Genomic DNA, 16,419 nt, shown 5'->3' on the forward strand with positions numbered 1-16,419 from the left:
CGTTTTTCATTCTGAACCTGCAAAGACAGATTAGAATTGAGCTACTGAGATCCTTGAAAACATTCTCAGGGAACACTGAAAGAAAGTGCAGTCCTATTTATGGGGGGCTTTTTTTTTTCAAATATTTCAGAGCTTCCTTATATTGTGTTGAAAATTCTTTCCTAGAACTTCCATCTATTTGTCTTAGTTCGGCTCCCCCAAAAATATAGTTCTAACTTTCATATGGCATATAGGAGTTCATTCAAAGAATGGGAGATGGTATAAGAAAAGACATAGGGACAAGGGAGAGCATAGGCCAAAGAGTAGCTCAGTTTATTATTTAAAGGATGTGAAAAGGAGTGGTTTGAGATAAGGATTGAAAAGTCAATTGAAACCATATGGGTGGCTAATCTTGACTGCCAAGATCTAGAATTCATATTTATATGGTAGGCAATTAGAAGCAGATAAAGGTTTTTGATGTTTGGAGAAGTGATGTTGTAAAATGAGTGCATTAAGATAATTTGGACAGTGATAGCTTTTGTAGGAAAATGTAAAGGGGGGAAATGGATATGATAGAGATTTCTGAGATATAATCAATTGAACTAAGATATAAATTGGATGTTAAGGATAATAGAGAAAGAAGACTCAGAAATGATGCTAAACTGTTTGTTGAGCTGAGAAATGGTCCAGCAATTCTGGAAAGCAATTTGGAGTTGTGCATAAAAAGCAATTAAACTGTGCAACCCCTTTGGACCAATGATCTTATTTTTAGGATCAATCTGACTGTAAAGGGATCAAAAGAAGAAGAAATATTGTAGAGATTATTTTTGTTCTGGCATAAATTGTACTAAATGGTGTTTAAAGCCCTGAGATTTTGTGATTTTGTGAAATCCAGAAGTTTGTTGCTAAGCTAAGAGAATGAAACTAGAGAGACTGAGGGTCATGACAAGAATAACATCATTTCAGGGAGAACAATAAAGTGAGAGGTGGAAGTCAGGTCAAGAGTTTACAGTAAGAGAAATTAATATGAGCATCCCAGATCTTGGAAATGGAGCACCTTTGAGCAATAATGAGGTGCAGAATGTGACCATCCTACTAGGGGTTGCTGAAGCAAAGCGGAGATAAAGACCAGAGGGGCAGGACAGAGGTATTTGCAGGGAACTGTTTTTTTCGAGAATCCAACAAAGCTTACAATCTTCACTATAAGCATGTGAGTGTATGATAGATCTATAACTATAGATATAAATATCTGTATGTATGTATATAATATTAGCATACACACTTATCTCGTGTATATATATATATATATATGTGGACATAATATTCACATACACATTTGTCTCATGTGGATATGTGGATATAATATTCACATGCACACTTATCTCATGGGTATATATGTGGATCTAATATTCATATACACACTTATCTCATGTATATATGGGACATAATATTCATATACACACTTATATCATATGTATAACTGTGGGTACATGTATTATATATCACATTATATATGTATATATGTAGGTTGTATGTGTGCATATCATAAAACTAGTATTTGTAACAAAAAGTATTATATAAGAAAAAAGCTATAGCCATGAAGTTATCTGGTCATTCTCATTTATGGGGTTAAAGGCCAGCCACTCCAGGTCTTACCTCAACAAGAAGTCACTCTACACTCTACACAAGACAGTCACTGTTTTGGGAGGGGGACCCTGCCACCTTCCAAAGTCATCCCTTCCTTTTGGGAAGAGCTCCAATTTGGGGGAAATGCATTGTCTGAGGGGATAAAGTAGGACTGATGAGATTTCTGGAGCCCATCTCAGAATCATGCTTTTAAATGCATTACATAAAATACAAAGGATCATAAAGAAAACCAATTATATTGAAATAAATTTAGATAGATGTGTGTATGTATGTGTATGTGTATATGTATGTATATATCTATATCCATATCAATATAGATATCGATATCGATATCAATAGAGATGGTAGAGGTAGAGGTAGAGGTAGAGGTAGAGGTAGAGGTAGAGGTAGAGGTAGAGGTAGAGGTAGATGTAGTAGACATATTTTAAACCAGCAGTTTTGTAGACATCAAGTTAAGAATCCCTGGGATAAAGAAGGTCATAGTCTTAGGATCCTTAGGAATAGAGTAAAAACAAAGATTTGCAAGTTGTCTAAAAAGACAAAAGTTTTGTCCTTGGAAGGCAAAGTAGGGCAAATTAAGGCAGCAAAGAAAGAGAAAACTTAATGCATGTTTTGAAAATCAAGAGAAGCTGAGAAAATGCTACAAACAAAAAACAAGCCAATCCCCAAAGTATGTGTTTAGCTGTGATCAGATATCTTAAGTAAGACAGTTCAGGATCCCCTGTTTTAAATCATGATTTTCCTTTGAATGACCAAAGAAATACTATTGATTTATGATCCTCATTCTTTTCTTCCTGTTAAACCAATATTTGCTTTAATGAAACCAATAAGACCCCAAATGAGGGACACTACTGAATTAAAAAGATACATTAGAGTGACCTGCTATAGGAAGAAGGGTTGGAGATTCATAGATTTCCTAAGGTCTGAGAGGTTGATTGTTAACCAGAAAAGGGCTGGCCTCTAAACCTTGTGTTAAACAGGTTGTCTCAGAATCACTTAGGGTCAGGTTGTTACTTTAATGTCTTTATTACCCTCAGATTGCTTTCTAGGATTACACTGAGTTTTTATTCCTATGGAACAGGAAATTATAGACTTGTTGATCAAGCAAATCCAAAAGACAAAATCCCTACGGAAATACAGTCTCATAAAATGAAACTGACTTGATGAAATGTTGAAGATCACTCACCTGCAGAATGGTAGAGGGACTTTGGGAAAGTTCATTAGAATAAAACAATGGTGAACTTTGCTAAACACGTTAAACATCTGGAGATCAAGATTATGTGATTCAGAGCACAGCTGATGGATTCATTTCAGCCATCCTTCCCAATCAGTAAGAATTACCACAATCTGCTTTGCTCTAAGGCACATGAGAATGTTTGTTTCCATAGCTAGCATGGTCTCTCTGTTTATCTTCATACTTGTCTATCTAGTCAATCATCTAGTTACCTCTCTTTAGTCATTCTTTGTCTCTTTCATCTAGAAAAGTACTTACCCCACTGACTTTTCAATACCCAAATATATATATATATATATATTCATATTTTCTGAAGCAAAATATTTATTTTAATATTTGATACATCAAATTTGATTATCAAACACTTTGCGTAAAATCTCTTTTGCATCTTTTTAGGATAATGTAAACCTGAGTTAGTCTAAATAGGATTTTTCTCCTTTGAGGCAAGGCAATTGCTATGAAATTTTCAATTCATTCAACTAATTCTAAGATGGCAATGCTATAAGATTAGACAGTGATACCTGATTGCTGTTTTAGCAAGAGGAAAGTTTATGTCTAAGGAAGATGTGTGTACAGCTGTCATCTTGAGGAGTAACTCTGCTTGTCTACTGAGCTAACAGGTGATGACTGTCCTGTCAATTCATAACTGCAAGTGGGTGCTCCCTGAACATTCTTTACATCTGCCTTTTAGGGTTATGCAGCTGACATAGGAAATTGATTCCCTCATAGACTAGCAGATCTATAAATATCTATGCTATGCCATCTCCAAATATGGTATGCTCAGGGCTTTGTAACTCTCACCCATAAGACATATCAGTTCTGAAATACATATACATATACTTTGACACACACATGTACATATATGTGTATACTGATATATATGTGTGTGAACATACATGCATATAGGTATACTGTGTGTATATCTCTTCTTTGCCTAAAGATCTTGTTTAATATTAATATCTAAGTAACACTTTTTCTGTTCCAGTTTATCTGTAAGCCTAAACTAATTAAACTTTAGGATAGTTCAAGATGGGAGATAAATTCAAAACTCATTTTCATAGTCCATTCTATGTAACCCCATGATCCTCCTATTAGAATATGCATCATAAAGGAAGATAACTGACACCAAAGGAGGATCCATTGATTGTAGCAGTAAGAGAGAGATCCATGTGGAATATTTTCACAGTGTTTCTTATAAGAAAAAAATCTCCTAGCATGTCCCCTTAATATGAATACTAATTGAAAGAGAGATCACTTACAAAATGAAGTCCATTGCTCAGTAGCCAAACCCAACCAGAAAAGGGGGGGGGTTGTTTTGCAAGGCAATGGGGTTAAGTGGCTTGCCCAAGGCCACACAGCTAGGTAATTATTAAGTGTCTGAGACTGGATTTGAACCCAGGTACTACTGACTCCAGGGCTGGTGCTTTACCAACTGTGCCACCTAGCTGCCCCCTGCCCATTTACCAATTTTAATTGCCGTCAATTTTTTCTTTAATTTGCAACAGTCTATTATGTGCTAAGCAGAGTTACATCCAGGAAAGGCAGATCCCAAAAGCCACAGAGGGAACACAGACTCAGCATGCTGTACTCTTTTAAAAACCAAGTGATCTTCACATGTTTGGATAATTTTCTACCTTGAAATGCTCCACATTCCAGTGACTAAGCAGAGAGTGAAGTGCTGCCCTAAACATTCCTTTCATCCTGATGAATGGCAGTTTTGCACACTATCCATTATTTCTCTGCTCTTTTTCTACATATTTTATAATTTATTATCTGTAGGATATTAGAGTGCAAATAGACCGACCCTAGAGGTTACAGTATCCTGGCCCGACCCACAGAGAAAAAATATTGCCTAATACCACCCAGCAGATTAATTGACTAAACCAAGGCAAAAGATAGGGTCTCCTTATCACCAGACAAGGACTGAACATTAAGTGTTGTGTTAGAAAATAAGAAAGATACAGAGATTCAGGTAAATGAACTATAGTGCTTGCCTTCATGGAGTTTATAATCTATTGACTGTATCATAATGAGGACACTGAAATGGGGGTCATGGCTATCACCAAATGTTAGCATGGCTGCACATAGAACACAGCATATCAACTTAACTTTGGTTCCTATTTAAATGAAGTTGGTTGATCAAGTGAATGATATAGCCTTTGTATACATGTAGCTTTCAGCAAGTCTTTGATGGAGTCTCACAGTTATCCTTCTAGACCTACACGGGGAAGTATGGACCGAATGAGAGCTTAAATAATGATGCAGAATTGGTTGAATGACTGATCCTAGAGACTGGGTGATTAATGGATCTATGTCAGCCTGGAGAAAAGTTTCCAAAGGAGTGATACAGGATTCTATCACTTGCTGCATCCTGTTCAAAAACATTTTATCAATGAATAGATGATGGCAGTTGCTATGCTTATCATATTTACAGATGACACAAAGCCTGGATGAATAGTGAAAAAGGATTATAGATTTAGCATCCAAAAAGATATCTGTAGGGTAGAACAAAGAATCTAGCATAATAAGATAAAATTTAATAGGAAAAAATACAAAAAGGCCAACCATTAAGTTCAAAAATACCAATTTTTCTAATACAGCATGAGGAAAAGGGACTAGAAAGCTGTTCAACTAAAAAAGACCTGGACAGAGACTGGGGATAGTGTATAGTACACCCTAAATTCAATATGAGTTAACAGTATAATCCTGCAGCCAAGTAAGATTTGTTTGATCAGAGAGACATAGTTTCTGGAAAAAAGGGAAGTGAAATTTCCACTGTCCTCTATCCTGGTCACACCACCTGGTTTGGAGCCCAGAGATTATCAGATTTTGGAGAGAACATTAACAACAGGATTGTGTCAGGATAAGGACAAACAAGGTGGCAAGGATCTGTATGAGATCAGTTGAAATAGCTGGGGATATTTATCCTAGAGAAAAGACATAGAGAAGGTATGTTTCCAGTCTTAAAATTTGAAAGTCTGACATATTGAAAAGGGATTAATTAGACTTATTCAATTCAACCTCAAAGGACAGATTTAGAATGATATTGGAAAGTTTCAGAATGGTAGATTTGGGCTCAACAAAAGCTCAACAATGCCAACAAAATTTTGCAATAATTGTTGTTTTGTCACTTCAGTCACATCTTATTCTTCAGGACCCTATTTTGAAGTTTTTTGGCAGAGATACTGGAGCAATTTGCCATTTTTTTCTCCAGTTCATTTTACTGATGAGGAAGCTCAAGCAAACAGGGTGAAGTGACTTGCCCAGGGTCACACAGCTAGTTAGTGTCTGAGGCTAGATTTTAACCCAGGGCTTCCTGACTCCAGGCCCAGCACTCTATCCACTGCAATGCCACTTAGTTTTACAGATGCCTTTTAGGGTGAGGTCTTCAAGTACATTTCAGGGACATTATTGAAGGAATTGATCAAGTATGAGATGGATTAGACCATGGCTTCTGAAATCTTATGGTGCCCTGTACCCCTTGGGCAGTCTGGTGAAGTCTATGAAATTCATCACAGAATCATGCCTTTTAATGAGGAAAATAAAATACTTCAGATTACAAAGCAACCCAATTATACTGAAATATAATTATGAAAAGATTTTACAATAGAAGTTCAAGGATGCCAGGTTCAGGACTCCTAGACTAGATGATAAGATCTGGTGAAAGCCTATTTAAATCCTGTTTTCTAACATATCCTGTGTCTTTGAAAGCATCTTCTTTCCCTAGGTCCCAGTGGGTGGTCCTCAATGTGGGTCCTAGAACAGGAATTCTTTCTATCACTGTGGTAAGCCACCCTTTATGCCAGTGGGCTGTATTGATGTACATATCTGCTGTTAATAGTCATTCTAAAACCATCCACAATCATTCCAAGCAGCCAAAGCACAGTCTATATTGCTTCATCCATGGGGAAGCTTCTGTAATTGACTACTGTCATTGCATAGCCTAAGGTTCACTGCTTTTCCTCAAAGTCCCATGCAGACATTTTGGCCCCTGTGGGAAGGAAGGGGCAGTGGAGGAGGCTGGCTTTCCTCCCACTGTGCTACTTAATGTGCCATCTGCTAAGATGCCACATTTAAACTCTAAACTAAGGAATGTAGTAATAAGACCCATAATACATGTAAGCCACGAACAACTCCTTATTAATAGATGCAAATATAAAGGCTGTTAAGTCTGGAAATGCAGAATAACTGCTCTAGTATGAGAATGCCTCTAGATAAGCAAAGTTTGAGAAAGCATTCCTTAGTACGCTGGCTCAGTCACATTTCTGGTAGGAATGCTCATTCTGTCTATAGCTCTTCAGTCTGAGGCTTTATTTGGGAACAGAGATTATGATAGTTGATGATGGTCTTTGCAAAATAGCTTTGGTTAAAGAACAGCCTTACAATAAGAAATCAATTGCGTATTTGTCATCCCAAGCATGTCTGGTGATCCTGGGAATTTTCCTTGGGTCTGTCAATAGGCCTTTCAGGTTCTGGGAAGGTGACTCAGTGTCCTATGTGACTATATCCTTGTTGTCAAACTGCATCAAAGTCTTGGCATGTACTGTACCGGGGGCAATGGGGATCTGTGATGAACTAATGCCATAAGAGCCAAAGAAAGTTGTATCTTTGGGAATAATTTCCTATTTCAGAAAAACCTGGAAAGACTTACATGAACTGATATTGAGTGAAGTGAGCAGAGCCAGGAGAACATTGTGCACATTAACAGTAACATTGTGTGATAATCAACTATCAGCAACACAGTGAACAAAGACAATTCTAGAAGATTTGTGATGGAAAGTGGCATCCAAATCCAGAGGAAAAACACTATGGTGTCTGAATACAGACCAAAGCACTTTTTAAAATTAGTTTTATGTTTTCCTTTTTCATTTTCCCCCTTTTGTTCTGATTCTTCTTTCACATGACTAATATGAAAATATATTTAATACGATTGTTCATGTTTTATATATATTATAACATATCATATTTTATATATTTATAGTATATATGTATAATCTATATCAGATTACTCACTATTATGGGGAAGGGAGAAGGAAGATTTGGAGGCAGAAAAAAGTGGAACTCAAAAGCTTACAAAAAATCAGTGTTAAAAACTATCTTTACATGTCATTGGAAAAAATAATTTTTAAAATTTTTTAAGAAGAGAGAATACCCTCCTATAGGAAGGAGTAGAGGGTATCTATGGTAGGACTTAAAAGTCTCACAGTAGGAAGCAAAGGTACCACAGGATTTACATCCAGAAGGGAACCTAAATCTCAATGAGGTCAAGGACTGTTAGCCTTTATTTGGATCATGGATGTCTTTGGCAGCAGTCTGGGGAAGTCAAGGATAAAGTTAAGGCTCTTTTTTATATTTTAAAATGCTTAGAATCAAATACATAGAATTACAAAAGAAACCAATTCCATTGAAATGCAATTGCTAAACTTTGAAAAATAAATCACAGACCCTAGGTTAAGGACTCCTGATCTAACCTGATTCCTTCATTTTTCAGAGAAGGAAATTGAGGTTCAGAAAGATAAAAGGACTTATCTAAAAACATAGAGGTAGAAAATAGCTGAGCTTAATTGAAGCCCAGGTCCCCTGGCTCCTAAACCAGTAGTAGTTCTGCTTCTCTGGGCCAAAAAGAATGACTCTGTTTGGCTCCTTTACCCACACATTTTGCAATTTGGGGATGGGGGACTGCTCTACAATAATGATCACTTTCCCTAACAGCTGTCTGCCTTCCCAACTATAATAAATCTTTATGAAGAATCACACTTCAAGTGTTGACTCTGAGTGACATTCAGACCTAGTGTTATTCCAGAACTTTGGGTACAAGTCTCTAAAAACAACAAAATGTATAGTGTGTGCATGTGTGCATCTGTGTACCTGTGTATGCTGGGCAGTGGCTTTTGGTTTGATAGAGCATTTAGGCAAAAGCATATCAGTAAAAACAGCCTACCATGTATTCCAAAATTCTTATTTGCAGAACTTCTCCTGGCTCCACCTTCAATAGAGTGCTCATAGAGAGAGTTCTGTTTGGACACAATGAGCTTAATGGGTCTGAACTGACAGCACTGTTTCCCCAAAGTCCATGTGGTACTCTCAGCAGAGCTCTGCCAATAAGCCCTGAGGTGATATTCTTAAAGAGAATCCTAAAAGGAAATGCCCATTGTCCATTATTTTGCAATATCCAAACAATGCTAATGGGGTTATTGTTTAAAACCAGGTCTTGTGCTGCATCCCTGTAGAAGAGACTGGGTATTTTGCATGGCCTACTAAGAATGTTGACAATATATAAACTCAGTTACATTAGACCTCTGAGTTTCAATGAGGTCTGTGCCACCCCATAGATAGTCTCATATATGACTGGGCAGGCAGAGCTCCTATTGCCTGGCACTTATCATCACTCTTTTGTTCTCTTAACAATCTATGTCTTCTTTTGGAATCTATCATCATTAGGCTGGAGGCTGGTTCTGTGCACATGGAGCAGACAAGTTTATAATTGTGTTCCCCTTAGGTTACTTCTGGGCAAACAAACAAATCCAAAAGGAAAACAAAATCCAAAGTGTGTCTACTTTGGGTTGCAGGTCTCTATGGTGTAGCAGGAAGAGGATTGGATTGTGAGTCAAGACAGTAAGACTAATCTGACTAACTCAGTTTCCTCATTCATAAATGGAGAATGTAAAAGAAGATGATTGATCTCTCTCATGCTCTCTCCAGCTCTGGATTTCTATAATAATAACAGTATTAATGACTGGTAGTAACATTGCCCTTGAACGTTTGCCAAGTACTTTCTATACACTATGTCACTGGGACCTTGCAACATCCCTACAGGGTTGTCCCTATAAACATTATGATCCCCAATTTATAAGTGAAGAAACTGAAGTTTAGAGAGCCTTAGTGAGTCTGAGGTGAGATTATCTTCAAGGTTCTCAGTAGCATACCTTTTGAACTGGAAATGGGAGGGTCCTTTTATCTCTTCATTTTATAATGAAGAAAATGAGGTCCAGACACTAGCTCTGATAGTCTATGACTCTAAGGTCCTTTTATCTCAATATGCTATGAATCTAGTAAATAAATAGGCCCAAGAAATTTCATGGTCCTAGTTCAACTTGCCTCCTGCATAAGATACATAATCTTGTTAGGTGAAAACAATGTCAAAAAATCCCATATTTACTTGTTGGATTAAGATTAATCGGCCAGCTAATGTGTCAAATAACAAAGCTAAATTCTTTGACCAGGAAAATGTAGAAGGTCAAAATAGAAATATTGACTCCACATCTTTTTTTCATACCATGGACTAGGAACTATATGACGGCCAGTTGAAAAGTGGAACGGGAAGGCAACAAACATTTATGATATAACTACTATAGGCCAGGCATTATACTAAGTCCTTTACAATTCTTATCTCAATCCTCACAACAACTCTGGCAAGTAGGTGCTTTTCCTATCCCCATTTCACAATTGAGAAAACTGAGGCAGAAAGAAGTTAAGGCTCTTGTCCAGGGACATGCAGTTAGTAAGTATCTGAGATCAGATTTGAACTCAGATTTTTCTGACCACAGGCTCAGCAATCTGATTACTGCAGTGCTACCTAGCTGAGAAAGATTAATGAAGACTGGTTATTTGGCATATTGACAGAGAATTAAAACTAGTTATTTGACTAAATTCAACTAATTGTTTATTTAGTTGGTTTTGAGCCCCTTGTAGGTATAAGTTTCATGGTATGGAGGTAGTAAAAGCAAGGGATGCTGAGTGGCCTCCATAGTAACTAAGGACCTAGCAATGGAGGAGAACATCTGTGGAGGTTTCCAGGGACCACAGAGGCTATGTAGTTTAATGTTTATCTCCTTAAGAATTCGCTCCATAACATTCTTAACAAACAGCTGTCCAGTCTTTTCTTTAAACCCTTTTATGATGAGGTCCTCACTACCTTACAAGGCAGCCCATTCCATTTGGAGAGAGCTCAAATTGCTTGGAATGTTTTCCTCCCATGAAGTTTTATTTGACACCTATCCTATGCTCCTAGTTCTGTCCCCTGCAGCTAAGGAGAACAGACCCAATCTCTTTTGCCTGCAAGCCCTGGAGATACTTGAAGACCCCTTTCACGTCCAACCTAAGTCTTCTACAGGTCAAATAGTCCAAATTTCTTTACCTAATTCTCATACAACATGGTCATAAGAACCTTTGCTATCCTGTTTGCTATGGTTCCTATAACTGAACACAATACTGATGTAGGGAGTCTGACCAGGGCAAAGTAGACTATCTCTTCTAGTTCAGAGACCAAGTCTGTTTTAAGGAAGTCTAGGGGAGCACTTATGGGTAGCTAGGTGGAGCTGCAGTGGATAGAACACTGGGACCTAGAGTCAGGAAGACTCATCTTCTAGCTGTGTGACCCTAGTCAAGTCACTTTACCCCATTTGCCTGTTTCCTCAACTGTAAAATGAGAGTAGGAAATGACAAACCCCTCTAGTATCTTTGACAAGAAAACCCCAAATGGGAACATGAAAAGGCAAATGAGATTGAAATAACTGAACAGCATAAAAGGAAGCATTATCTTATTTGACTGATACTTTGTCCCATTGCATCATGTCTAGCTTGAAGGGTCCTAAAACGCCTAGATCTTTTTCAGGAAAATTGCTTCCGAGACATGCTCCCAGTCTTGAACTTGTGAAATTGATTTTTTGGAACCCAGGTCTCAGAATTATATTTATTCCCATTCCCTTTCATTTTGCTAGCTTTAGCCCAATATTCTGGCCTGGTCAGAACCTATGAGATCACGGCTTGGTCATCCACCATGACAGCTGGTCATTTCTACTTGTAGCTCCAGCACCTAGCAGGGTGCCTAGCTAGTGGGAGGCCCTAATAAATGCTTATTGATTGAATGATGGATAAAGTGCTTATTTTAGCCCAATCAGTAAGAAAAATTGTGCATAGGCCAAGCCCTGGAATATTCTTCCAATCTGTCACCAAATCACCTCCTACTTTGGTCAAGTTACTGAAACTACCTAGGCTCTCTTCTCATTATCACTAAAAGGAGTGGGTCCTTCTAGATCAGAGATATCAATGCTGGTCTGTTTGCTGACAACACTGCCAAGTGCACCAAACTTGATTAAAATGGAACTGGGAAATATGTCACAAAATAAGACAAAAATACAATAGTAGAGATTGTGTGGATGTGGTTTTCTAAGTTAATATGTGACTCATAGAAAGTTTTGACTTGAGTTTGACACCAGTGTTCTAGATGACTTTGGAGTTCTGTTTGTTCTAGCTCTATGATCCTATGACATCTTTGAGGTTTTGGTCATTTCTTCCATTCAAAATCCACTGAATTTTACTATTGTCCAGCTCATGTTGCCCCAGGTGATAGCATGTGACCCACTTCTGTACTTTGCAGACTTCTAGTTATACACTAGTGTTCTGGGCAACTTGCTCTTGAGTAAATCACACCGGTTCTTTGTGATAATTATTTCCCTGCCCAGTCATTCAATAATCACGTAGTCGATATTTTTTTTGCCAACCTGTAGTCTGTAGATCTTGCTCTTTCTTTTAATGATGACTGTTTGTCCTGCTCTAGTACTGTGTGGTGCTGCTTCTTCTTTCTGTGACCCATCACTGATCTCTTACATTGGTTCAAAAATCCCATCCCTTCAGTTTTTTTGATACAGAGATAAAGCTCAGCTGGCTGAAGCTGCATGAACTTGTCAAAAGCTGCTAGGTACCCTCTTATCATCTATTGATCCATCTCAGTGTGACTTTAGATCTATTGATGTGTGTAAGGAAACACCGAAGTGTGTGTCTAGCTAGAAGCACTGAATCCTGGGCGGGGGGGATGTTTCTTGTTTTTCCTACTGATTTAACTATACTAAGAGATTACTCTGAGGGAGAACAATCCCCAAGAATGTGTACAGATGAGGAAATAGGGTAAATATTGTGGAGATTCTACTCCAATAGGGTGGGTGTCAAAATAGTTGCCAATAGTAATGACTTGAATTCTTGTTAAGTCTATGGTCTCTGCCCATTGTTTTCAGTTGTGAATGACTTGACTTCTGTTTTAAAAGTAGAAAATAAACATGAGTATGTTCAAAAACCTGAAAAGTCCAGAATACAGGTGAGGTTCTGAATATAGTAGGCAGACCTCGAAGATAATGCAGCTGGAATGTACACAAGCAAATGGGCATCCTTCCCTTCTGTGCAATTATTCCAGAGGGGCAGTTCTTGTGCAGAACAGTTTGGGAAGGAACATTCTTTGGGAACTGGACTCAGAACCTGCTGCTCCTCTTTAAGGATCTCCTGGTTGGTGGAAAAATCATCCTTCCTTGGGGAAGCCTTTGAGATCTCAAGGCAGACAAAGGTCATCAGAAGCTAGGTTAGATGTAGAAAGTAGGTGAGGGAGCTGGGTGGTGAGTCCATGGGATCAAAAGAAGGGAATTAATGAGCCACTGTGCTTCACGGCTCACAAAGCAATCTCCAACCAGAACAGAGAAATAGTTCCTTGTTGGAATCAGTGCATAGGAGCCTCCCAGGGGGGCCGCCTTTGAAAGGGACAGCAATCATTTGAATATATAAGTTCTGGTCTGTTTGTGAAAAATAGCCTTTGCAGTTACTTTATAGTAGCATATTGTGTGTGTGTGTTTGTGTGTGTTTGTGTGTGTGTGTGTGTGTGAGAGAGAGAGAGAGAGAGACAGACAGACAGACAGACAAGACAGAGACAGACACACACACACAAAGAAAATATAAAAGAGAGGAGAGGAGAGGAGAGGAAGAGGGAGAGAGAGACAGAGAGAGACAAAATCGAGGGTAGAGGAAGAGGGAAAAAAAACAGGCAACATGGCTTAAGGAACACAATGATAAGCCTTGGAGGCAGGAAGATTTGTATTCAAAACCTACCAATGACCCTTACTAGCCATGTGACCTGAAAGAAATTGTTGAAAATATGTGCTTGCATGTTCAAAAACCGGTAAATGTAGTGGCAAAGAATTGGAAATTGAGGGGATGCCCATCAATTGGGGAATGGCTGAACAAGTTATGGTATATGTATGTTATGGAATACTGTTGTTCCATAAGAAACCAAGAATGGTCAGATTTTAGAGAAGCATGGAACATATTACAGGAACTGATGCTGAGTGAAGGAAGCAGAACCAAGAGAACATTGTACACATTAACAACAACATTGTGAGTTGATCAGCCTCGATGGATGCAGCTCCTCTCAGCAGTTCAGAGAGCCAGGAAAACCCTAGGAGACTAGTTATGGACAATGCTATCCACATCCAGAGGAAGAAAAGAAAAACAAAGCAAAACAATAACAAAAACCCCTACAGAATCTGAATGAACACTACATTCACTTTTTTATTTTTTGGTTTTTGCAAGGCAATGGGGTTAAGTGATTTGCCTAAGTCCACACGGCTCGGTCATTATTAAGTGTCTGAGGTCTGTTTTGAACTCAGGTCCTCTTGACTCCAGGGCTGGTGCTCTCTCTACTCAGCCATCTAGCTGCCCCTAAAGAAATTTCTCTTTTGTTTTTCCTTCCTATCTCATTATTTTCTTTCTTTTCCCTTATTCCTAATTCCTCATACAGAAAATGACTAATTTGTAAACCTGTTAAACACAAAAGTAAACGTACAATATTCACCATACCATTCCCCTCTGAAGGGAAGGGTTGGGAAGAGAAAGTGGAAAAAAATATATAACTTATAAATATGTATGTGGATAAATATCGAAAAACTTTCATAACATGTAACAGGAAAAATAAAATAAAATATTAATTGGGGGAAAAAAAGAAAATCTCTGTGTTTCAAGTAACTGTTTTAGGAGTAATCTACCAAGTTCACTGATTCATAAACTTAGAGCAAGAGAGAGGTCTTTAGAAATCATCTAGTGGGGGCGGCTAGGTGGCATAGTGAATAGAGCACCAGCTCTGGAGTCAGGAGTACCTGGGTTCAAATCCGGTCTCAGACACTTAATAATGACCGAGCCGTGTGGCCTTGGGCAAGCCACTTAACCCTGTTTGCCTTGCAAAAAAAAAGAAATCATCTAGTCTATCCTCTCCATTTTTGAAGAGAAGGAAAGAGGTAAATGATAGAGCTGACATTCAAACTTAGGTCTTCTGGCTCCAAGTTCTACCCTCTTCCCACAGATGGGTTGCCATCTGTATTAGAAGAAGGAGTCCCCTGCACTGGGAGTTCCTCCACACTGATGAGATTTCAGATTTCATCCTTGCCTATCTCTCTATGTGTTAGAATTTTTCTTTCATTCTGACTACTGATTGCATAGTAAAATGTTCATTTGCTTCCTAAACCATACAATTATATCTTGTATTTATACCATGAATCCTGTTCAGCATTCATTTTGGGTCAATGCATTTTTTTAAAAGCAAAAGAAAATATGCTTTTTTGTTTTGTTTTGTTTTTCGTTGGTTTTTTGGTTGAAGTGTAGCAATGAAATTTAGTGAATAGCCCCCAAGAAGTGCTACAATTAGAGAGCCTGAGCCCGGAATAAGGAAAACCTGTGTTCAGGTCTGGCCTCAGACATTTACCACTCTATGACCCTGGATGATAATGACAGTCACTTCCCAGGGTTGTGAGGATCAAATGAAAAAATATTTCTCAAACTCTTAATATAGCTTCTGGTAGGTAAAGAGTAAGCATGAAACATTTAATTAAAGCTTACTTTGTAACTTCCTTCCTTTCCTTCTTCCTTTTTCTTCGCCAAGGATTACATGACCTAGATTTGAATTCTGATTCTGCCCCCTTTCTGACTAAGTTACCATAATCAAGCCATCCCCCTTCCCTAGACTTCAGTTTTCTCATTTCATTTTTCAAGGTGAGGATGCTGGACAAGGTCATTTGAGACCTTTTCCTGCTCTGATGTTCAGTAGTTCTTTAGAGGGTGAGCAGTGTAATGGGGAAGGCTTGAGAGCATTGGATTCGGAGGCCAAAGACCAGGGTTCAAATCTCTGTTAGAGAAGCATGGAACATATTACAGGAACTGATGCTAAGTGAAGGAAGCAGAACCGAGAGAACGTTGTACACACTAACAACAACTTGTTTACTTTTTTTTAGATGTTTCAAGGCAATGGGGCTAAGTGGCTTGCCCAAGGCCACACGGCTAGGTAATTGTTAAGTGTCTGAGTTTGGATTTGAACCCAGGTACTCCTGACTCCAAGGCTGGTGCTCTATTCACTGCGCCACCTAGCCACCCCTCAACTTGTTTACTTTTGTAACTTTGGTCAAATTCCTTCTTTTTCTGGACCTTCATTTTCTCACCTATAAAAATGTGAGGATTGGAACAGATGACCACTAAAATTCCTTCCAAGTCTGAATCCTCCTCCTATACACTTCCTTACTGCTTCTGTCCTTGCAGAGGATTTCTCTACCAAATTAAGGAAATGACTAAGCCCAGACTTTGGTCATTGCCCTTAGTGGAGCATATGACTCTCCCATTTCCCTTCCACACCTTTAGTTTTGTCTTGACATCACAGCCCCAACCAGAATTCACTGCTTTCTGGCTGGTACTGCCCCCTAAATTGTGACTGGATTGTTTTATGCTGACTACCTCTACTACAACATGGGCGTTAC

Source organism: Macrotis lagotis, chromosome X (assembly GCF_037893015.1).
Source record: "Macrotis lagotis isolate mMagLag1 chromosome X, bilby.v1.9.chrom.fasta, whole genome shotgun sequence".
NCBI classification, from domain to species: domain Eukaryota; kingdom Metazoa; phylum Chordata; class Mammalia; order Peramelemorphia; family Peramelidae; genus Macrotis; species Macrotis lagotis.